General features: G+C 47.7%; 1 long non-coding RNA gene across 1 annotated transcript; it reads left to right on the top strand.

The window, feature by feature from the left end:
• Nucleotides 1–8,559: 8,559 nt before the first annotated feature.
• Nucleotides 8,560–13,403, top strand: LOC110569997. The gene is made up of 3 exons (XR_002479701.1): nt 8,560–8,627; nt 10,637–10,875; nt 13,320–13,403. It is a non-coding gene; the product is annotated as an uncharacterized LOC110569997 (long non-coding RNA).
• The last annotated feature ends 8,245 nt before the right edge of the window (nt 13,404–21,648 follow it).

Below are 21,648 nucleotides of genomic sequence, written 5' to 3'. Positions count from 1 at the left end.
GCATTGTGAACCTCCCAGAAAAGTCTGTGTAGCATTTCCTAAACTTACTTACTCGTCTAGAGACATGGTCTCTTGACTTTTCCAGGGAACAACTTGAAGCCAAATCACTTTGGAAGCAAACTGAGAGGTTATAATTCCCTTAAAAGTTTAATGGTGCAGTGATGAGCTAGAGTTGCTACAAAAAGCAAAACCAAACAATTTGATTTTCGGGAGGCTGAATGAGCACAGATAGGAAGGCCTGCAGGATGTAGGGTTTGCCCCCAGCAGAGTCTCAGAAAGCCCCAGGGCTATAAAGTATCATAAAAATCCATGAAGGGCAGCTGTGAAAAACACCAGGGCACTGTCAGCCCCTCAAACTGGATCTGGTTTTATGAGCATGAGATCTGAAAGGTGAGGGGTTTTTTCCATATAAACTTTTATGTTACTCCTTCCTCTGTTGTCTGTGAGCTACTTTTTTTTTCTTTTTTAAGGAAAGAAAGAATTTAAAACAAAAAAAAAAGAGCAGAAACCCTTAACACACGGTGGAGTCTCTCCATTGTGTTCAACCTCCCAGTCTACCTGGACTCCAGCTGTCTCCAGTTAAGTGTCATTTCAACAGCAGTGGCTAGTGGGGATAGCCTGGTAGGGGCAAGGGACTGAGGCATTGTTCACCCAGCCCCCTGCTCCTGCTTTTTTACTGTCCAATAAAAGATGTCCTGGGCGCATCCAGTTCATTCTTCATTTGGTGGAGTGTGAGCTCAGGTCTCCCCCGCCATCCAGACTGCCTGGAGGCATGCGGGTGTGAGGCCAGTAGGACGTTTGAGTCACACGATGTCCCCGTCCCTCAGAAGTCTCACCTTTGGCTACCTGTAGCTGTCACCTACCTCACCCCTCGAAAACTCAATCCCATTACAAGTAGCTCACCTCTGGGCACACATGGCTGGCTGGCCCTTCCCCACGCACACTGCTGAAGGGCATGTCAGACCTGTCCTGGGGGCTGTGGGGAAGGAGGGCACAAGCCAGGCGTGTGGGAATTTCTTTACCCTGAATCCCCTGGACACTCCTGTCTGAGGGAAGAGTTGGAAGGTTCAACCATTCAACCAATTTTCAGTGGGAGCAGATTTAGAGCCGTCTGGGAATGAGCCATCACACACACATCTGCCCTAAGGGCTCCTGACGTGGTGTTAGATCCACAGTGGAGACAGCATACAACCTGGTTTCCTAGAGCTTATCAAGGAAAAGGAAGGGCTGCCTTTAAAGGAAAATGGTCCTTGGACCTTGTAAGAATGCAGAGTTGTCTCAACTTTGATGTTCAGCAATTCAAGAAAACGTCTGGTTCAAAAAACCTGTTTGTTCTTCTTGTCGCTCCAACCGGACTGGCTCTTCATTGTTGCTTAGATATTTCCCAAATGTCACACCTTGGGAACTAAGAATAAAACTCAAGGGAGATTTGGATTCACCTTAGTGAGATAAACTAGCAAAACTAACATGAGAGAAGAAATGACTTTTATGCTATGTCCGAATGAAGTAACTCCAACTAGTATTTCCAAAGTACATGTTGGACACTGTTTCTTATTAATGTACAGAGCAAATGGATCTCTTTCCTAGACGCTTAGGTATACTCTGGAGGTATGATTATAGTACATCTTCTTACACAAATATATAAGAATCATGAGAAAGTGATCAAGTAATATTTTGGAAAAACCATTTCATATTCATTCAGGATGGGCCATACCGTGGGGTTTTTGGCTCTAAGAATGAAGTTTCCTTCATTACCATTCCAAACGTTCTGTAACTTTCCTTGGGTTATTTTGCAGACTGGCAGGCATCTGTATTTTAAATTTATGAGGACTTCTCTGCCATCTACACATGTTGCAGAAGAACTGCAGTCTTTCTGTGACAGCCAGAGACAAAAATTGTATGACTAACATATTACTATCATGGTGGTTAGAGCTTGCCCATGTTATTCAGGGATATCAATGTGAAATATCTTGCCCACGTCATATAGACATGACAATTTATAGATTAAAAATTTCCCCTCTCTTTTGGATGACTAAAGAAAAATCTATCTTTCACAACAAGGACTGGTTTGGGGAGAAACCTGGGTTAATACAAATGAAAACCATAGCTATGTGGTTAGATGCTTGCAGAGACCATTTTCAACTCAGCGAGATTGAACAATCTATTGATTTAGTGAAAACTTCAAGTTTAAGTAACCACAGCCATAAAAATTCCAAACCATTTCTCAGGAGGCATTATCTCTCTAATTTCAACTCACCAGACTTCATTAGAATCCATTACAAATACGGCAGATAAATATTTCTAAATGAAATTATTGAATTTCATTTAGTAAAATAACACTGCTGCCTTTGCATAGCTGTTTTTCCTGACAAGATAGTTGTCTAGATTTGCTATGTTGTTGTTTTTCATTTTTCAAGGTATAGGTGAATAAAAACCTGTTACACAAGAAAAATATTAAAAAGTATGGGGCGCCTGGGTGGCTCAGTCGGTTAAGTGTCCAACTCTTGGTTTTGGCTCAGGTCATGATCTCAGGGTGGCTGAGATTGAGCCCCGGGTTGGGCTCCATGCCCAGTGGGGAGTCTGCTTGAGATTCCCTCCCTCATCCCTCCCCCAACTTGTGTGCCTGCGTACTCTCTCTCTCTCTCAAACAAATAAATAAATCTTAAAAAAAAAAAAAAGTAAAAAGACATGGGTATTGTCTAAAGTGTTAAATGATGATTAGATGATTCATAGTTAAAATATTCCAAGGGAAAGTTTTATATAAGGGATGTTATGGGCTGAATTATGCCCCCCGCCCAAGAAGATAATGTTGAAGTCCTAATATCTAGTGCCTCAGAATGTGACTTTATTTGGAAATAAGGTCGTTGCAGACATAATTAGTTAAGATGAGGTCATACTGGAGTAGGGTAGGCCCCTAAACCAATAAGACTGGTGTTCTTATAACAAGATGGCCTTGTGAAGACACGGAGAAATAGGGAGGACACCATGTGACAGAGGACACAGATAGTGCAATGATGTATCTTCAAGCCAAGAAACGCTAAGATTTGCCAGCAACTCTCAGCAGCTGGGAGAGAGGCATGGAACAGTTTTCCTCACAGTCTTCAGAAAGAACCAGCCCTGGTGACTCCTTGATTTTAGACTCCTGTCTCCAGAATTGTAAGAGAATAAGTTCCTGTTTTTTTAAGCCACCCAGGACTTTGTTACAGCAGCCCTAGGAAATCAATACAGGGGACTAGCTGAATGGCAGCACGGGAAGTTGTAGAAAAAAAGCACTCATGTCTGAATATGAGATCCTTCCCAGAACAGGCATTGAGCACAGTCTGATGACTTCACATTTGTCATGGAAAACAACAAGGCAGTAGTTAACTTTATGTCCCAAAGTATAGAGAGGACAGAATCTAAGGAGAGGTTAGAGAACATGGAGAAGGAAGAATTTGGAAGACTGTAGTTGTGGAAATTCAAGAGCAAGTGCCAACTACAGTAAGTAACCCATACAGCAATCAAATAACTCAACCTCTCCAGACTGGAAAAGTGTATAAATCCACTGATCCCATGCTGCCAGGCTTTCCTGTGGAAATCCAGTAAGGCTCAGTGGGACCTCCTTTTGGGACTTAATGTCAAAACAGAAATGAAAACAAGGAACAGGACATTGTCCTAGCTGGGCCGGAAACCTCCATGAATAAGGTAACTCTTCTATGAATTTTGTAAGCCTGTGAAACTGAACTGGGAATATATTGCAGTGATTAAAAATGTGGTGTCAAATGCAAACATATGACTGAGATTTATTAATGCTAAATAAAATACAGTTAAAATTATGTTTAATGTTCATTCTCTGTAAATTTAGCTTTTTGAGCCCAGGTGCACAGAAGCTGTTAGTTATTAATGATAAGAGTAAAAGCAATCACAGCTAAATGTACTGAGTGTTTGCAATATGCCAAACATTGCTAAGTGTGTCTGTTGGCATTAGCTTATTTAATCCTTTAAGAAATCTATGATGAGCATGTTGTTGTCCTCATTTACAGATAGGGAAACTGAGGCTTAGAGAGTTTAAGTAACTTGTCCAGGGTCACACTTGGGCTGAATCAGGGAGACCAGTGGAGACTCCTGTGATCATCCAGGTAGGCGATGCTAGCAGGGACAAAGGTGGGTGCTGAAAAGAGGTGAGGCTGACAAGGTTCACTGACAGGTTAGCTGTGGGGTGTGGGAGACAGGTGTCAAACACAGCCCCAGGGATTCTGCTTGGGCAGCTCGAAGAATGCAGTTGCCATTTATTGAGAAGGTAAAGACAGTAGGAGGTGGGTAGGTTTAGAGGGTGAAGGGCAGAAAGAGTTTTGTTTTGAACATGTTGAGTTTGAGATGGCTATCACTGCCCAGGTGGGGACGCTTATGGTTAGATGTAGATGTGGGGAGTTCAGGAGGAGAGTGGACTGGAGAAGGCCATTTGAGACACAACAGCATAGATGTGGGATTAAGAGCCATGAGACTGGATGCGAGCCACAGAGCCTGCCCAGTGGCTCCAGGAGCCCTCCAACATCGGAGATTGGGTGATGAGGAGGAGACAGTAGCTTGGGACGCAGGGGTGGCCACGAGGGAGGAGGCAACCCCGAGTAGTGAGTGAGGACAGAGATCCACATTGGAGAGAGTGATGCACATGTCAAGTCATCAGGCAAATCAAGTAATCTGAGTACTGAGAAATGATTGTTGGATTTAGCAACACGAAGGGAACGTCAGACCCTCGTAAGCACAGTTTTGATGAAATGATTGTAATGGGTTCAAGAGAAGACCAGGATAGGGCACATGAGCCCAGAACATTCTTTTGAGAACTTAGACAATCAAGTGCCCTCCCAGCACCCCCCAGAATTTGTTCTTACTACCCCAGTCCTCTTTCTGGGACCCCAGCCCCTCCTGGGCATTCAACCCACCTCATGTATTAATCTTGGCCAAGAAGTTACCCCATAGGGCCTTTATATTTTCCTGGATGGCCCCTGAAAACAAATCTCCTCCTGTCCCTGGCCCCAAAGAATAATACTCACATTGGTAAGGATATGACTGGCTCAGCCCTCGGAGGGAGACCAGCGATACTTCCAGGTATGTGCTTTTAAAACATTTAAGAAGTTTAGAATTAATTGGGTCAGGTGTGAAATTTCAGATTACAGAAGTCTTCATAAAGGCAAAAGCCTCGCAGATGAAATAGTGCACGGCGTTTCTAGCTTAGTCTTCAGACATATACAAAGGGCCATGTTGTGCATTTTCTCTGAAGAGTATGGGCTGCCCTAGTTTACCTTTGCCCGTTCTCAGGATGGGCTACATCATTTGCAGAAGCCAGTGCAAAATGAAAATGTGGGGCCCCTTGTTCAAAAATCATTAAGAATTTCAAGATGAACGAAATAATAAGCTAATGCGGTGCATCAAACAAGCATGGGGCTCTTCTGAGGGTGGGGTCCTGTGGGAACTGGCAGTTGCAGGCCCTTGCAGCCTGTCCTACTGGTTATGGATGGAGCCAGGAACTGGACGTTGGGATTTTTCCTCCCTTAAACCCCTGAGTACATCTCGTTGAGATGTTGAAAGGAACAGGAGACACTTCTGCAGTGTTCTGCAGAATAAAAAAATACGGTTGCAAGTGTTTATTTTTTCCTCATTTAAGTGTAGCCCAGATGCCTCTGTAAACACCTGCCAAGGAGGAGCCTTTGGAAAACAAAGCTATTGCTGATCTCCTGTGCCCAAGAGTGGCCTCCAATGGAAACAGACCTGTCGTTCTAAATCTGTTTTCACTTTCCTCTTGTTCCAGGGGGGCTGTAGGTGTGCGCGGCATTGGGTGTGCACGTCCAAGTCTAGGAGGGAACAGCTAGCTACCCCTGGGTGGCTTGCTTCTTCTTGGAGACTCTGCTCCAAGCCCCCACGCTCTGGCAGGGCCCCCAGCCCCTAGCGAGAAGTGGTGAGGCACCAGAGTCCCAGCTACTCCTTGTTCCTTCCAGAGTCCCCCCCACGGGAGCCCTCCGAGAGCAAGCCCCGGGCACCCTCCCAGCACACGGCCCCCAGTGGAAAAATCCTGGTGTGTTATTGCGGTTGGCAGCCCCGGGAAAAGCCTGTGGCCCTGGCGGCCATTCGTCCCGCAAACAGTGTGAGGCATATGAAGATCAGCTGGAGGGAGGAATGTTTGAGTTTAAAAGCGCCAAGAATCACTCCTGAACTGGCAAGATGGACGGTCTGCGTTTTAAAAAAAGACATCGGAAGAAGCCTTGAAAACAGGCTCTTAGACTTCTTGTTCTGTGTAATGGAAGATATTCCCTGATGGAAGTGAGGGAATGATTTTTTTAAAGACAAGAATTGACAATTGTATTGATTTTTATCTAAAAAAATTACTGGAAAACAAATATTTATAGTAACATTTTCACAGTACCAAAGGAAGAATCTGTGTTTCTTCCCTATTTGTTTTTTTTATACAGGTTGAAAAGCATTGGTCCCATTAGAGATGTAGGCAAGTAAAACACAGTAACCGTAAGAGATTTTTGCCGAACAGATGGTGCCAGATAAGAGTGGAGGCCGACTTCAAGGCTCGCTAATTTGGGCAAACAGCTCAGCCTTACATGACTCACCTGGCTATCTACATCATAACAGCTGCTTCCCAGAACTGTCTAGAAGATGCTGAGATAATATATGTAAAAACTTGTAAGTGCAGTAAGGACACTCAACGAAGACAAGGCCTGTGCGCTGAAGATGTATCATCATTACGGATAAATCCATTCCTGACTCCATCCAAGCCAGCCTGGACAGCCGGGCTGAGCCCAGACCTGGTGCTGAGTCGCTGGAGAACGCAGCAATGGGGCTCTTCTCTGGTTTCCCAAGACTTCAAAACAAAACTGAGCGATTAAAAGATTTTGGGCCTTGAAAACTGCAGGAATTAAATCTCTCGGTGGGAATGTGCAGCCAAAAGCCAGTGTCCTGATTGACTCCACGTTTGGGGACCCTGTCAGGGCGCTAATCCCAGATCCCTTTCTACTTTGCCTGTGGCCCTCCCAGCAGGCCTCAGGAAGACCGCCCACCCTGGGAAGACCATGGCAGCTGTTGGCAATGTGGGGTTCAAGGTAGCTGAAGGATTAACTCATGGATCAGATTGCATGGAATTTCCCCCGTTTTACCCTTATTAAGAGAGATCTGTAACTTTCCTGCCCCTTCTCCCATGCGTGCATGTGTGCTTGTGTGTGTGTGTTGGCGGGGAGGGGTGTGGGTTGTGGGGAGGATAAGGCTCCCACGTCTGGAAACTCTGGACGCTCCACCTGGCCCTCTTTGCAGGAGAAACAAGCCAGTCACAGTGCAGAGGGTCAGTGACCGTGAGCTCAAGCTGACGCCGCCTTGGAACACTCAACGGACTTAGTCCTTGCCCCCAGACCGGGGCCAGCCAGTGATGAAAGAGTTCTGCCCAAACACTCAGGAATGGGGTCTTGACCTTCCTGGGCTCATTAGGAACCCAGCTGCCCTCACACCCGGCTGCTGGGGTCCCCCCAGGGGCCGCCAGGCCCCCTGCAGCTGTCTTTCTACAGGGGGATATTGCCCGTCACCAAGAGAACCAAGATATTGCCCGTGCCTGCCCACGGCTCTGGTCGGCGGGGCCTCACAGCCCCCAGACAAATGACTGTCCACCCCAAACCCTCCCAACTCATAGCCTCACCCCAAACTCACATGCAGAGGCCCTGAGTCCCGTCCGCTTCATCAGGTCCCTCGTCGGTGGGGCTGTTCCAGAGCCTGGCTGGGGGCCAGCCCATGTGAAACAAGGATTCCTCGGGGACGCTGCCGCCCTCCTGTCTTCCCTCTTCCACCAACTGGAAGCTTCAAGGCCAGAGTATCTGAGAGAAAAGTATTACCTTGCCGTTTGAGAAGGGCCTGCGTGGGAACATGTGCTATGGGTTGAATGGTTAACTGCCCTGTGCGCGGTGGGAGGCAGCCGGGCCAAGGCAGACATTCAGGACCAACCAGAAATGTCATTTCTGCACTTTGGAAAAGTGCCTGATACATCTGAACATAGTCATCTCCTCCCTCAAACACCCTCCGGTGACTCTCCAGGGCTGCCAGGATAAAGCCTTGACTGCCCAGCCCAGTGCCGAAGGCCGTCCGCTGTCAGCCCAGCCCACCTGCCCACGCTCCCTGCACCGGGCCTGTTGGCTATGCACGCGTCCTCTTCGTCCTTACGCGTGGCTCCCCTGCAAAGAGCCTGATGCCTGCCCATGATCCATCCCCTCCTGTGGCCCTGACCTCCCACCCTCCCCTGAGCTGCTCACCTGGCAGTCATCCCCACACTGCTTGGGACTTTTATCAAATTGAGCAACTCAAGAGTTTCTCAACTTGCAGGCTATGCTCTGGACACAAGCCATTGAATTTTGACCAACATGCAACTGTGTTCTATTTTTTGGCTACAGTTGCAGATGCGGGCATTTAGGGGATGTCTGTTGGTAGAGTGTGGAACTGGGTGGGTCGAAGGGCGCTGTGTGGAAGGAGGGACAGTTTGCTATGAGTCATAGATAAGGGACAAGGTGAAATGTGAAGCCAGTGCCAAAAGAAGAAGGTGGCTTTCTTGGGATGCACGAGAAGTTTGTTGGAGAACCTGATAGGACTGGGCATAGTTCTGAAAGGTAGGATAGCACCCGAGGGTGGCTGAGGGAACGGGGCTGTGCTGGGAACGCCTCCAGCACATTCTGGGCATTCTGGGATACAGAATTGCTGAGAGTCACAATTTAACTTGACTCATGTGTCTGTCCCTTTCTCATTGATTCCATCACGATGCTCCACGTGCGGGGACTTAGGCTTCTGTGTCCTCTTCACTGCAGTCCTTGATCTGCGTGGCTTTGGTTGGTGCTTAATGACAATGAAGGAGCTCAGTGGTGGGCAAAGGGCTCTGAGCATGGACCAGAATTTGTCCTCTGTGTCACTGGCAATAGGAAGGTGATGGCAGAGGGGGCGTCTCGTGGAAGTGCCGGGAGCTTGGAACAGTTCAGAAGTATCTGTTAGAGCTTACTGACTGAGGATTGACCCACAACCAAATCCACACAGCTTCTTTTTTAAATCTCTTCTCTAGAAGTAACTGTTGTAAACAAAATCATCTTTACTTCAGAGCCATCATAGGTCCAGAGCCTCTTCTATTCAGTAAATATCATCTATAGTGAAATGCACCTGCACGATCTGTAATTTTATGCTGGGAATTTGGGAGGATGGTTTTTATCCTTTTGTCTTTGGGGGTGATTTGGCTACAAGTAATCACATTTAATTTACAACTGCCTTTGATTTCTTGGCACTGATTGTGTCTTTTTGGGAAATCCTGCAGAGACAGACAAAATGTGAACTCCAAATAGTTTGAAAAGATTATGATATTTTTATAAATACTACATTTAACCATGAACAAAGTGGACATCATGTTATGTTTTGTAGACTTTCATTAAACCTTTATTAATCTTGATTTTCTCTGGAACAATTCATTCCTGTTCTGGGCTGAAGTATGAAAGCTCCCAGGCCCATGGCCCTGGCCCTGGCTCCTGACGGACAAATGAGCCTCTCCTGGGCCAGAGGGCAAAGACACAGGTTCATCAATTATTGATTGATTGATTGATTTATAGAACTCCAGCATGTGTGAGCAACAGGGTGCTTGGTGAGCAAGACAGACACTGCTCCTGCCCCCTCGGAGTGTGGGGGTTACACGCACACAGAGCCAGCTGCATGAAGGACCATTGGCAGACAGGGAGGTTAGGCTTGGGGGCTCCAGCCCTCCTTTCCCACCCAGGACCCTCATCCTCGTTTCTCCTACCTGCCATCAAAGTCCACCTTTAGGTCCTTTTTTAAGCTCTCAGGTGCAAATGACTCGTAATAGCTTAACATTTTATCCCACCCAGGAGGTATTTTTAAGTCTAAAGGATAAAGATTTAATAGTGAAATTTCAAACACCAATCAGGGTACAAAGGAGGATTGAGGAGAAGAAGGTCTTGAGCATTTTTTAATACCCCTAAAGTCGTTTCACTGAATTATGATGACTTCTGTCCTTGTGGATATGATAGAAGCCAGTAGATACTTCAGATTAGATGGATGGACAGATGCATGGATGGATGGATGGACGGACAGACGAACAGATGGATGGATGAATATTTAACCTTTAGTCTCTCAACTGATGTTTGAAGCTTGATTCATTTTCTGATTTCTCATAGAGCTAGGCTAGGGTCTGACACACGTTAAGAAGTTGGTAAAAAGTTTGTTGAACGAACAATATAATGAAAGGGAGGTTATATATGCAGTGGGCCTGTGGTTTGGGGTTTCTGTTTTGGGTTCCTTTTGATTTGAGTAACACACAAGCACGCAACTTGAGTGCAGTTGGCAGACTCTTAGCTCTCTTCTTGGGGTAAAGGCCATTGCGAGCTTGACCTTGCTCAGTTTATTGACAGCATATCCAGTCGAAGCCACTAGACTCCCATGGAAACCCTTTTTCCAGATTTCATTTTAACTTGGCAGAGGTCTGACCTTGGTGGATTCCTTGTATTAGTATTAACTAATAAAATGATACTGAACACTAACATAGCACTCATTGTGTGCTTGTTGTGGTTTTAAGCACATTACATATATTTACTAACTTAACCCTTACAATCGCCCTTTGCTTTAGGCACTATTATTAACACCATTTTATGGATGGGGAAATGGAAGCTCCAAGAAGATAAATGACCTGCCTGCGGTCATCCAGCTCTAAGTGGCAGAGGCAGGACTCGAACCCAGGCAGATTGGCCTCAGTGCCGGGGCTCGTATATAAATCACATCCCCGAAATCAGCTGGCAGCTGCCACGGTCCTGTCGCCAAAGGAGAGTGTTTGCTGGCCTTCACAGAGAGGGCTCTTGTGGGCACCATGTTGGTAAGGAGCTGGTTTGGGGTCCTGGCACGGACGATGGTGTAACCTGTGGAGGGACCGGCATGGTGGAGGAGGCTCCTTCCCTGCCTGCTCTTGACTCAGTCATGAAGAGAAGCTCAACTGCAACAATGAAGCAAACAGGCTCACAGCCATCAGCACCCCACAGTGGGCTGAGGGGGCAGGGACAGGTGTCATTCTGTGTATCCATCAGAGGACTGAGCATCTGGTCTCCTTACTGAGGATGACTAGGGACTTGCTGGCCCTTCCCAGGGAGAAGGGTGGGGCACGCCAGACCATCCATGCTCAGCCACAGTCTACATTTAGAATTGGGGGCCCTGGTGCCCTTTGGAAGAAAAGATAATTTCTTTAGGGAAATACCCTAGAACTGCCCCAAGACAAGTGAGACAGGAGGAGGGTGAGAACTGATCATTTAAGTGTAAATGTCTGTTCAGGTCTGGATCTGAAAACCCCGTATTTTTGGGTTTAAGATCGTACTTTTCGGACATGAAGAGTGAATTGCAAAATCAGACTGGAGGTTTATTATTTTTTCGCCAAGTAAGTAGCCTGAACACTTGGCCAGTGTATTCATTTCTTGGCGCTGCTGTAACAATGTACCACAAACTGGGTGGCTTAAGACAATAGGAATGTATTCTCTCAGTTCTGGAGGAGTCCAAGATCAAGATGGCAGCAGGGCCATGCTCCCTGGGAGTGTCTAGGGAGGACCCCTCCTTGCCTCTTGCAGCTTCCCCTGGTGGCTCCCCATCCTCAGCCCTCCTCTGCTTGCAGCTTCTATTACTCCAATCTCTGCTTCTGTCTTTACATGGCTTCTTCCCTCTGTGTCCCTCTCTTCACATGGCATTTTCCTCTTATGAGGACACCAGACATATTGAATGAGGGCCCAATGACCTCATCTTAACCTGATTGTATCTGCAAAGACCCTATTTCCAAATAAGGTCACCTTCACAGGTACCAGAATTAGGACTTGAATCTATCTGGGGGACCGAATTAAACCCATCGCAGCTGGTGATATCTGTGGCTCACCAGTTACTTAGTACTATTCTACGATGTGCAGTGAGACTGTGATTTCCGTCAGGACCAGGAAATCTCAGCTGGTAGCACTGATGTTTGAATGCAGGTTAAATAGATAGAGCAGAAGATGCCGTATCAGTCAAGTTCATTTCCAAATACAGAGCAAAAGCAAGATGCCTTCCTAATCTTACATGTTGCTTTGTTTTCTGAAGCTTCCCCCTTGGCTGCCTCAGGACACCCTCTCATCCTGAGTTAAGTGACAATGAAGGCAAACTGAGTAATTATCGGGAGAACCCTTCATTTTCCATCAACTGTGAATCACAATATTTGCCTTTTTCTTGAAAGAATCCTTCAGAAATAGCTAGGGTTAACAGTGCTTTGTAGTCTACCTAGAAAGAGCATCAGAAAGAATTTTGCTTAGTGGGGACATTTCCAAGTAGAGGATAGACAAGTGAACTGATGGCAAATGTATTTAACAGGGAAGACCCTGGGGAAATGAATTAAATAGGATCCTGTTTATGCTTTTATCCTGGAAGACGAGGTAGATTTTAGTTCAAGCAGGGCTTCTTTGGTGCTGTCTGAACATAAATATGTTGGCTAATGCTGGTCACTTGGTATGAAATGGGAAATTTCTGAAATTTAAACAACACATTTGTGAGACATGACCTCACGTTTATTTATCTGGTGCCCATAATGTAGCTGACCATGACCTCAGCAACACACATTTCAACATGATCCTGTATTTGCTAATGGCTCTTTTGTACTCTGGACACAGGAAGATTTAACCTGTTGGATGAGATAGATACCAGGAACTTCACAGCCAAAGTGCCCAGAGATCATCTGATATGTAGTGACCACCAAAGAAATTATTGTCTTGAAAGGAAAAAATTGTGACACACACTACATACAACATGAGTGAACCTTGAAGACATTGTGCTCAGTGAGATAAGCCAGTCACAGGAGTCAAATATTACATGATTCTACTTATATAAGGTCCCTAAAGGAGTCTGATTCATAGAGACAGAAAGCAGAATGGTGGTTACTGGGGGCTGGGGAGGGGCAATGGGGAGTTAGTATTTAATGGGGACAAAGTTTGTGTTTGGGATGCTGAACACGTTCTGGAGACGGTTGGTGGTGATTGTGGCATAATAATGTGAATGTACTTAATGCCACTGAACTGTCCACTTAAAAATGATTAAAATGGTAAGTTTGATGTTATGTGTATTTTACCACAATAAAAGACGTGCTTACCCATACACGTAAGATGTGTGTCTTATCTTAGCCATTCTGAGTGGGGCCACCCCACCCAGTGAGGTCTTGCGGTAGTTCATTAGTTTATGTGAAAGGGGTTTCATTGGAATAAATGTTCTCAAATAGTAACCAAGACAACACTGTCCTCTTATCTCTATTCTAGATAATTCTGAGAGCCAAATGGCAAATCTAGACCCTGGCCCACATGGGAGGACGGAAGACTATCTCAGAGGATTTAAGGCCGGCAGTGGCCTTCCTGCAGTGAGCCCTCCTTTCCTCGAGGGGGCACTGTGGGAAGGCCTAAGCCTGGTGCAGGTGGGCTGCTGCCATGGGAAGAGGCGGCCATGCCCCCCATTTCAGGACCTGGTGGGCAGCATAGCGCCAGGTGGGATCAGTGAAGACTGCTGGGTCATCCACCCGCCGTTCCGAACAAAGACCTCGCCTGTGCTGGACTCCTCCTAGTTGCTACCCGCTCCACGCACAGTCTGCTGATGCTGGGTGCCACACCTCTGGGTTTCCTATGCCTTCTAATTTACTGAGTGCTTGCATGCAGACGATTATCTAACCCTACAGACGACTCTGTGAGGCATCTGTTACCAAGTTTAGGCGTCTCATCCAGTCCTCACAGCTGGTTATAGAAAAATCGGGGCCTCCAACCCAAGCTTAAGTTCCTTCCTCCGCAGGCTGCCAGCCCGGAGTCACCAGCACCCCCTCAAGCCACTGGAAAAGGCAGTGGTGATGAGCAAAGTGGGTTCAGGTGGAGCTCTGCAGGTGGGCACTGAACACTCCATCAAGATTTTTTGAGTGAACAAGAATGGGTCTCAAGCATGATTTTCAGAAAGGCCTTGCTCTCCATTCCAATCCTGGCTAATGTTCATGGCAGCTTTGCTGGGTCCCAGCTTGAAACCATTTCAAAATATCTCAGTTGCCACAGGCAGCATGTGGATGAGAAAGTCAGGCTCTCAAGACACACTCAGACACCATCAGGCCCTTTTCCAAAGGGACAGGAATATTCTCAGTATTCAATTTGATAAGCACAGAGTGACGTTTGTTTGTGCCCTGATGGATTTCATTCATTCTCCTTTCTAAAGTTTGTGCCCTAAAATGAGGCACTTGAATCTCTACCTGCAGCTCTTAATAACCCAGAATCTCCCTTCCTGACCAGAGGCCTCTTCCATAAAGAGGTTAAGCAGAAAACAAGAAAGAACACACAAAGCTTGCAAAAGCAGAGCAGTGAGGAATGTAATATGTTTCAGAGAGTCAACGAAAATAAGAAAGGAGCCCGATGTCAAACTTAACACCATCATTTTAATTTCCAAGTGCTTTTGGGTTTTTTCATGTTGGTTTCATGGAAATTTATGTTTGCGGAGAATACTGTATTCACTACAGGATCTTGCTGTGTTCATTCAGCCTGGTAATAAAAACCATCTGCCTGAAATCCTTTTTGGAACAAGAAAGGGTATAAACAGGCAAATGGGCACAAATGACCATGGGAAGGGGGGGCTGTTTCAGAAAGGGGGAGCGTGGGGGAGCCTGGAGCAAACACTTCAGGCCAATATTTGCAGGAACTGCCCCCTTTGGAAGGCATGTGTGAGGCTATTACGAAAACCTGTATAGCTTTCAGTTAAGTATGGTACATTTTGGGAGAACGGATAAGCACCTTTCTTTTCCTGAACACCCACTCTGTGCGTGGGGCTTCACCACCAGAGTGAGAACAATATTAGGAAGCATTGACGCATGTGTCCCTGTAGTGGGTTGAATAGTGTCCCCCCACCCCAAAAGTCATGTCCACCTGGAACCTTATTTGCGATCTTATTTGGAAGCAAGGTCTTTGTAGATATAATTAAGATGAGGTCATACTAGGTTAGGGTGGGCCCTATTCTAATGGCTTCTCCCTAAAAGAGGAGAAGAGAAACACAGGGGAGAAGAATGTCATGTAAAGACAAGGCAGAGATTAGGGTGATTCAGCCACAAACCAAGGAATGCCAAGGGGTGCCAAGAGCCTCCAGAGACTGGAAGAGCTAAAAAAGGACCCTCCCCTACACCCTTTGGAGCATTCAGGGAACATGGCCCTGATGACATCTTGATTTCACTTTTCTGGCCTCCAGAACTATTAGAGAATCAAGTTCTGTTGTTTTGGGGCCTCCTGGTTTGTGGTGATTTATTGTGGCAGTTACAGAAAATGCATACAGCCCCCTTTTCTGCTGGGAGCTGTTTAGGCTGGGAGAGATGGGGCATATTAGAACCAGGAAGAACTTGTCAAATTCTTGGCCCTTAACTTAGGAGCTGAGGTCCAAGAGTAAGAAGAACTGATCTTGAAAGAATCCATGTTGAGCCAGTTTTTTGGTTAGCTGGTTTTTCCCTTGCTACCCGAGAGGAGCTCACTGGATGGCAGCTAGAAGCTCCTGGGCCCCAAGGAGGAAAGAAGGCAGCTCTCGAGCAAGCAGGGGGTGAGAGGCTCTGTCCTGTCCTCCTGGTCTCGGGGCCAGCTCCACAGAGTGGTGGGGCACCCTAGGAGCCCTGGCTGAGTTGGAGGGTCTGCAGGTAGAGAGGGCTGCTCTTCCGGCTGGCCTGGAAGGCAGGGCATGGAGAAGAACTAGCAAGAGACTAGGTTTTCTGCATACAAGTTTCTGCCCCGAGGAACAGGGGAAGCTCAGTTCTTTCCGGCTCTGGTGGACAAGGAGGAGAAGGGAGACCAAGGAATGGGACGCTGGTGGTCACATGTTTGCGCCAATCTCCCCCAAGTTGATGTTCTGGGGGGAGCCCAAAGAAAATGGGCTTTTCTTCTGCTCCCTGTTTGGATCCTTGGAGGAGATAGCCCCATCCCAACATGGGGATGTGTGGGTGTCAGGGAGTGAAACATGGTCACAGGAAGGTGGGGTGAGTGAGCTCAATTCAGGATTCCTGGCTCCCTTCATCTCCTGAGGCCTGCAGGTGACCTGCGGATCCCCACATGTCCCCAAAGCAGGTAGAGCATGTAGCCAAAAGCCTGGCTGGGAGCCAATGGCTATAAGGAGCCCACCTTGGCCAGGAATGGAGTGGGCATCCCACCACACATTGGGGGATCTCCAAAGTGGCTTGGTCACACGTGACAGCCCCTAAGCCTGGTCCCTCAGTCTTGTCTTCAGCAAGGACATCAGCTGGATGCCCAGAAGGCAGACCCAGCCCATGCTTCCCTGAGTGGGTACCTATCAGCACCAGGACCAGCATAGCTTCCTGGTAGAAGAGGCCAGTGCAGGACTGGATGGGATTTATGTCACCTCCGCGTGGGGACTGTGAGCTTCCTTGGGCACTGGCTGCCAAATTCCTCTGTTGAAGTCCTAGCCACCAGGACCGCAGAATGTGACTATGTAATCGGAGACAGCACCTTTAAAGAGGTAAATAAGGCAAAATGAAGTCATATGGGTGGGCTCTGATCCAATCTGGCTGGTGTCCTTCCCCAAAAAGGAGACACAGAGGGAAGACCACGTGAAGCCAGGGGCAGAGCCCGGGGTGGTGCAGCCACACGCCAAGGGATGCCAGGTCTGCTGCAATGGCTAGGAGCTGGAAGAGGCAGGGAAGGATCCTCCCCTAGAGCCTTCAGAGAGCACACAGCCCTGCTGACAACTTAATTTTGGACTTTTAGCCTCCAGAACTGTGAGAGAATAAATTTCAGTTGTTTTAAATCACTCAATCTGTGGCACTTGGTTCTGGCAGTCTGGAAGCTAAAAAAAAAAAAAAAGAAAAGAAAAACTCATGTCATCAAAATTGAGGTTTCTGAAGGACTGTGTTCAATCTAAGTGGATTTAAAAGCCTTTCTACTGAGGACAGATTCCTCCAGATTTAGCACCAGGCGGGGAATTCAGGGCACAGGAGGTGGCAGGGCAGCTCGGAAGCATCCTTGCTCCCCCTTCCTGCTGTAAGTCACCTGGTCTGGAGCCTAGGAGCAAATGCTCCCCACTCCTGCAGGACTCCCTCCCACGGCTGGAGGGGCAGGCCAGGTGGAGGAAGGAAAGAGATGCAGGGCACACCGGCTTTCTTTGCTTCCCCAAAGGAAGCAGCTCCGAGTCTGTTTTCTTTTCTCTTCTGTCAGATTGATCTTTCATATCTCCAATAACTCCTATCTTTCAGCAAACTCAAGCAGGCCCTGGCGAGAGCTGTGAAAGTACCTAACTTCAAAGCCTTCACATAAATCATCTTAAAGGCCTGCCCTGAGCCCCGGGAAGCCGGAACGAGGCCGAGAAATCACTGCTTATTTCATCATCGTGTAACCGAGACTTAGTGCAGGTCACATCTGTCACCTTCACTGCCGCCACCAGGGTCCCCACCACCTCCGGACACCTGCATTAGCCACCCTGCAAGGGCTGAGTTACGAGCCGCGCCCCAGATCTGCGGCCAGCGACTTCCATGTGATTCCAGGGGCGCGAGCGCCGGGGCGGCCTCGAGAGGCTTGTGGTTTCATTTCCTTTGCCGCTTTCAGGGTAGCACGGAAGCAAAGAGAGGGACGCAGTGGTGCTCCACGGCGGTCGGTCTTTGGTCTCAACCCCTGGCGGTGACATCGGTGACAAGGAGGGGATGGCTTTGTGCACCGGGACAAGGATGAGGGGAGCGCGAAGGAAAAAAGGGACATGACAGTAATCATGCCTTTTCTCTGGTCCCTGAGGATGAAATGCGGGCTTTGCCTTCTACCCAGAATTTTGTCTTACATCTCCTGTCTGGATTTAGTTGTCAAAGACCAGGAGGACAGCGGGTGGGAGAAGCTGCTGGGATGGCGGCGGGTTGGTGGAATAGAATAAGGTTTCCAGTCTCCGATGAGATACGTGCATTTAAGTTCAACAACTGTGTTATGAGGATGGGCCGCGACTGGAAAAGACTGACAGCGGCAGGCAAGACATGCACGTAGGCAGCCCCCAGTAAGGTAGGAGTGCGTTTAGCAGAGTCCTTGAGCTCCAAGGAAGAGATGGCCAAAGGATCCCTGGTTCTGGAGTGAGACCGGGCTTGCTGTGCCCACTGGTGCCGCGTTGGCTCTGTGCCAATGGGGGCCTCGTGGGAGCTGAAACCCAACCAGGGCTCGGCCGGCCCAGCCTCATTCCCTGCCTCGGGGTCACGTCCTTCTCTCCTAAGTGGCTCACAAAGCATTGAAATTTTTTTTTTTTTTTTTAACTCAGCCACCCAGACAGGGGTGTCCTTCTGCAATCCAGCTGTCTGGGTAAGGCAGCTTTTTTTTTTTTTTTTTTTTTTTTAACCAATTTGCAGTTTCCGCCCGTGTGCATGAGCCATCCTGATATGACAGAAGAGCAACCTTTGTGTGGTTGCTTTTAGGAAATTTCACAGAGGGCAGGGCACAGAGAGACAAGATAGCAATGATGGCAAGCCGTAAGTGACTTCACACACGGGCTGGGGTAGGTGGAGCCCTGACGCCCGCGACTCACGGGAAACTAGCCTTTGGAGTTTTTGTGTGAATGGGGCCATTCTGCCCTCAGCCTTCTCCAATTTTGAATTTATAGGGGGGAAGTCCAGGGCCATAATTTAGTGAGGAAAATGGGGGCATTGTGTTTTCTCTTTGAAACGACCCAATACTTAAATGGAAAAACAAGACCTGCTCTTAACAATCATTTGGTACACATTCAATAACCGGAGAAATCCTTTAATTTCCGGAGGAGGCTCAGAAACCTTTACTAAGCATGTGGCTACTGTGATATCTGTTTAGGAAATATGTGGAACAGGAAATAGGAAGATGTGCAGGGGTGCCGGTGGCGGGGGGTGGGGAGCCGCCCTATCTGCAGGCTTCCTCGGAGGAGGACTTTGCCCCCTGTCTTCTGTGGACAGGGCTGGAGGGAGGCAAGGGTGCCTGCCGGGTTCCTTGAGGTGAAAGCCCCTCCTCAGCAGACTCTGCCACTGCCCAGCCGTCCTTCACTCCCGAGGGATGTGTCCTCCCCTTTTCTTCCTCAAGCCCCCTCCCCTACCCCCCCTTCCTGGCTTTCTGGGGCTGCCAGAACAAATACCCACAATCTGCGTGGCTTCAAACAACAGAAACTTATTCTCTCACACTTCAGGAGGCTTACAAGTCCAAAATCAAGGTGTCAGCAGTTTGATTCTTCATGGGGGCTTGGAGGCAGAGTCCGTTCGGGCCCTTCTTCTAGATTCTGGTGGTTGCCCTCAATCACTGACCCTCCTTGGGTTGCAGACGCATCACCCCAGTCTCTGCTTCTCTCATAATCCCTCTGTGTCTCTGTCTTTTCTCCTGTTCTTAGAAGGACACCAGTCATACTGGATTAAGAAGCCACCTTCCTCGGGTGTGATCTTGTCTTAACTCTACTAATTACATCTGCAATGGCCCTATTTCCAAATAAGGTCACATTCTGAGGACCTAGGAAGGACATGAATTTGGGGAGGGGGACACTGTTCAAGCCAGTGTACCCTCATTCTCCAGACACTGAAGTCCCCGGGACTCCATGGAGGCCATCGAGTTCATCCGTGGAGTCCCAGGGAATTCATCTGTGGAAGCTCCCAGCCTTGTAGCCCTTCTCTGAACATTATGCCCCAACTAAGAAATCCATTCCCCCTCTAGCTCTTCATTAGGACCAAACTCCTCCACCTGCATTTTCAACATCCCTCCCTGCCCCATAAGGTGCCTCACCCTACTGTCTATGTGTTCCCGCTCACCTGAGCATCTCTACCCTGCCCTCCTCTGCCCTCCTCTGCCCAGACCTGGTCTGATGGCTCTTCTCCTCCCTCCTTCAAGCTGTTCCTCCCCACTCTCACGGTGAGCTTCTGTCTGCCTGTTGCTGGCACACAGTAGGTCTCACTTCATGCTTGGTGCAGTGAGTGGGATCCCCTGACGTCTCTCCCAAGCACATTAGGGCTGCACTCACAGAGCCTCTGTTTCCAGAACCCAGGAGCAATGATATGGTGGAGGTCCCTCCATTCCTGAATCACTCACTGACTCTCCAGTTCGCTGGTGTTCCACTCAAAAGCCATCGCCCCAGCTAGATTTTAGGCTTTTTGAAGGCTGAGACTGCGATATAACTGTTTCTGCCCTCACAGCACAATCCAGGCACTGAGAACACTCAATAAGTTTTCCCCTTCAAACGTGTGAGACTGCAGCCATTTTACTTTATGGGCCTAGGTTCCTAGAAAGAATTACTCATTAGGGATTGAGTCAGTTTAGGATGTTAACACAGCACGATTGGGGATAAATTCAAGCTGTTTTATAGGTGTTTTGAGTTTCTAAAGGTGGACCCGAGGTCTGCCTGTGTTAGCATCTGCAGGGCTGTTTGTTAAAAGGTAGGTTCCAGAGCCCTGATCCAGACCTACTGAATCAGGATTTCAGGAGGTGGGTCTGGGAATTGATGTTTTTACGTCAGCCCCAGCCCAATCCAGGTGATTCTTATGCATGGTAAAGTTGAGGATCACGGATCTAGACACATAGACAACAAATACTGATTTTAGATACACTAGCAGATTCAAGGACAAACTAGTGACTTATTAGAGCTCAGCTAGGGCAAAGCCAAAAACGATTTATTGCTTCCTAGGTGACCAGTCACTTCAAGGGCTGCCATAGTCTTCTGGAGCAGAGCGACAGTCTCACAAAATTAGGTGGCCGGTGGAGAAAATCTAGGGGGTCTCTGGACTGACCCCATGGGTGGGGCTGAGCCTATAGCCTGCCCCAGCTGCAAACAGAGTCTACCTGTCTTCCTATGCTGGTTTCCCCCGAGGCAGAGAATTAGAGCATGCTGTTCATTTATAATGTTTGCTTTGCTTTTGGAAACACCTCAGGGCAACTCAGGATAGGTTTTCACAGTGGTGTTTGACTTGGCTTAGTTGCAAAGTTCCCCCCTTTTAGTCTATTTACTGCAAGTTAGCACACGGCCCCATATCCAGGAGTCCCAACACCAGGTCTGACAGAAGTCGAGGGCAGGCAAATGAAAGGAAATGGTGGGAGGGCTGAATCCTGCGTCCCCACACCTACCTTCCTGGCTTAGAGCTAAGCTGAGGTCCGACCTGTTACTGCAGCCCAGTACTGCCTCAGGATGGAGTGATACCTCCAGCTACTGCCTGCCCTACAACAGGGTCCGAAGCCTTATTTTCGAAGAAGGAGATCTATTCCATTTTTTTAGCTTCCGTTTTGCTAACATATTTTCTTTTCTTTTTAAAAATTCAACCAGCTTTCAATAGTAAATTGCTGGCCCTCCTGATGTTTACTTTCAAGTTTCAAACAGATGCCATGTTACATTTTAATAATAACCTAATCTCCACCATTGTGGGAGCGGTTTCATTTACATTGTTTCATTTAACCCACACAAAACTCTATATGATGGGTATTATTAGATCCCATTTAATAATGAGAAAACAAATTCAGAGAAGTTAAGTGAGTGGCCCAAGGTGACCCAGCTCATAAATGGAGACCAGGGCTTGCAACTCAGTGCCATGTTTTCTCAGTGACGGGAGCACTCTCTGCTTGGTGATGATCTACCCCGGCCTGAACCTTGTTTCTTTGCCTTGAAGAAGAG

Source organism: Neomonachus schauinslandi, chromosome 1 (assembly GCF_002201575.2).
Source record: "Neomonachus schauinslandi chromosome 1, ASM220157v2, whole genome shotgun sequence".
In the NCBI taxonomy this organism is placed as follows: domain Eukaryota; kingdom Metazoa; phylum Chordata; class Mammalia; order Carnivora; family Phocidae; genus Neomonachus; species Neomonachus schauinslandi.
Note: the sequence above shows the minus strand (reverse complement) of the source record. Positions and strands in the feature narration are given on the sequence as shown.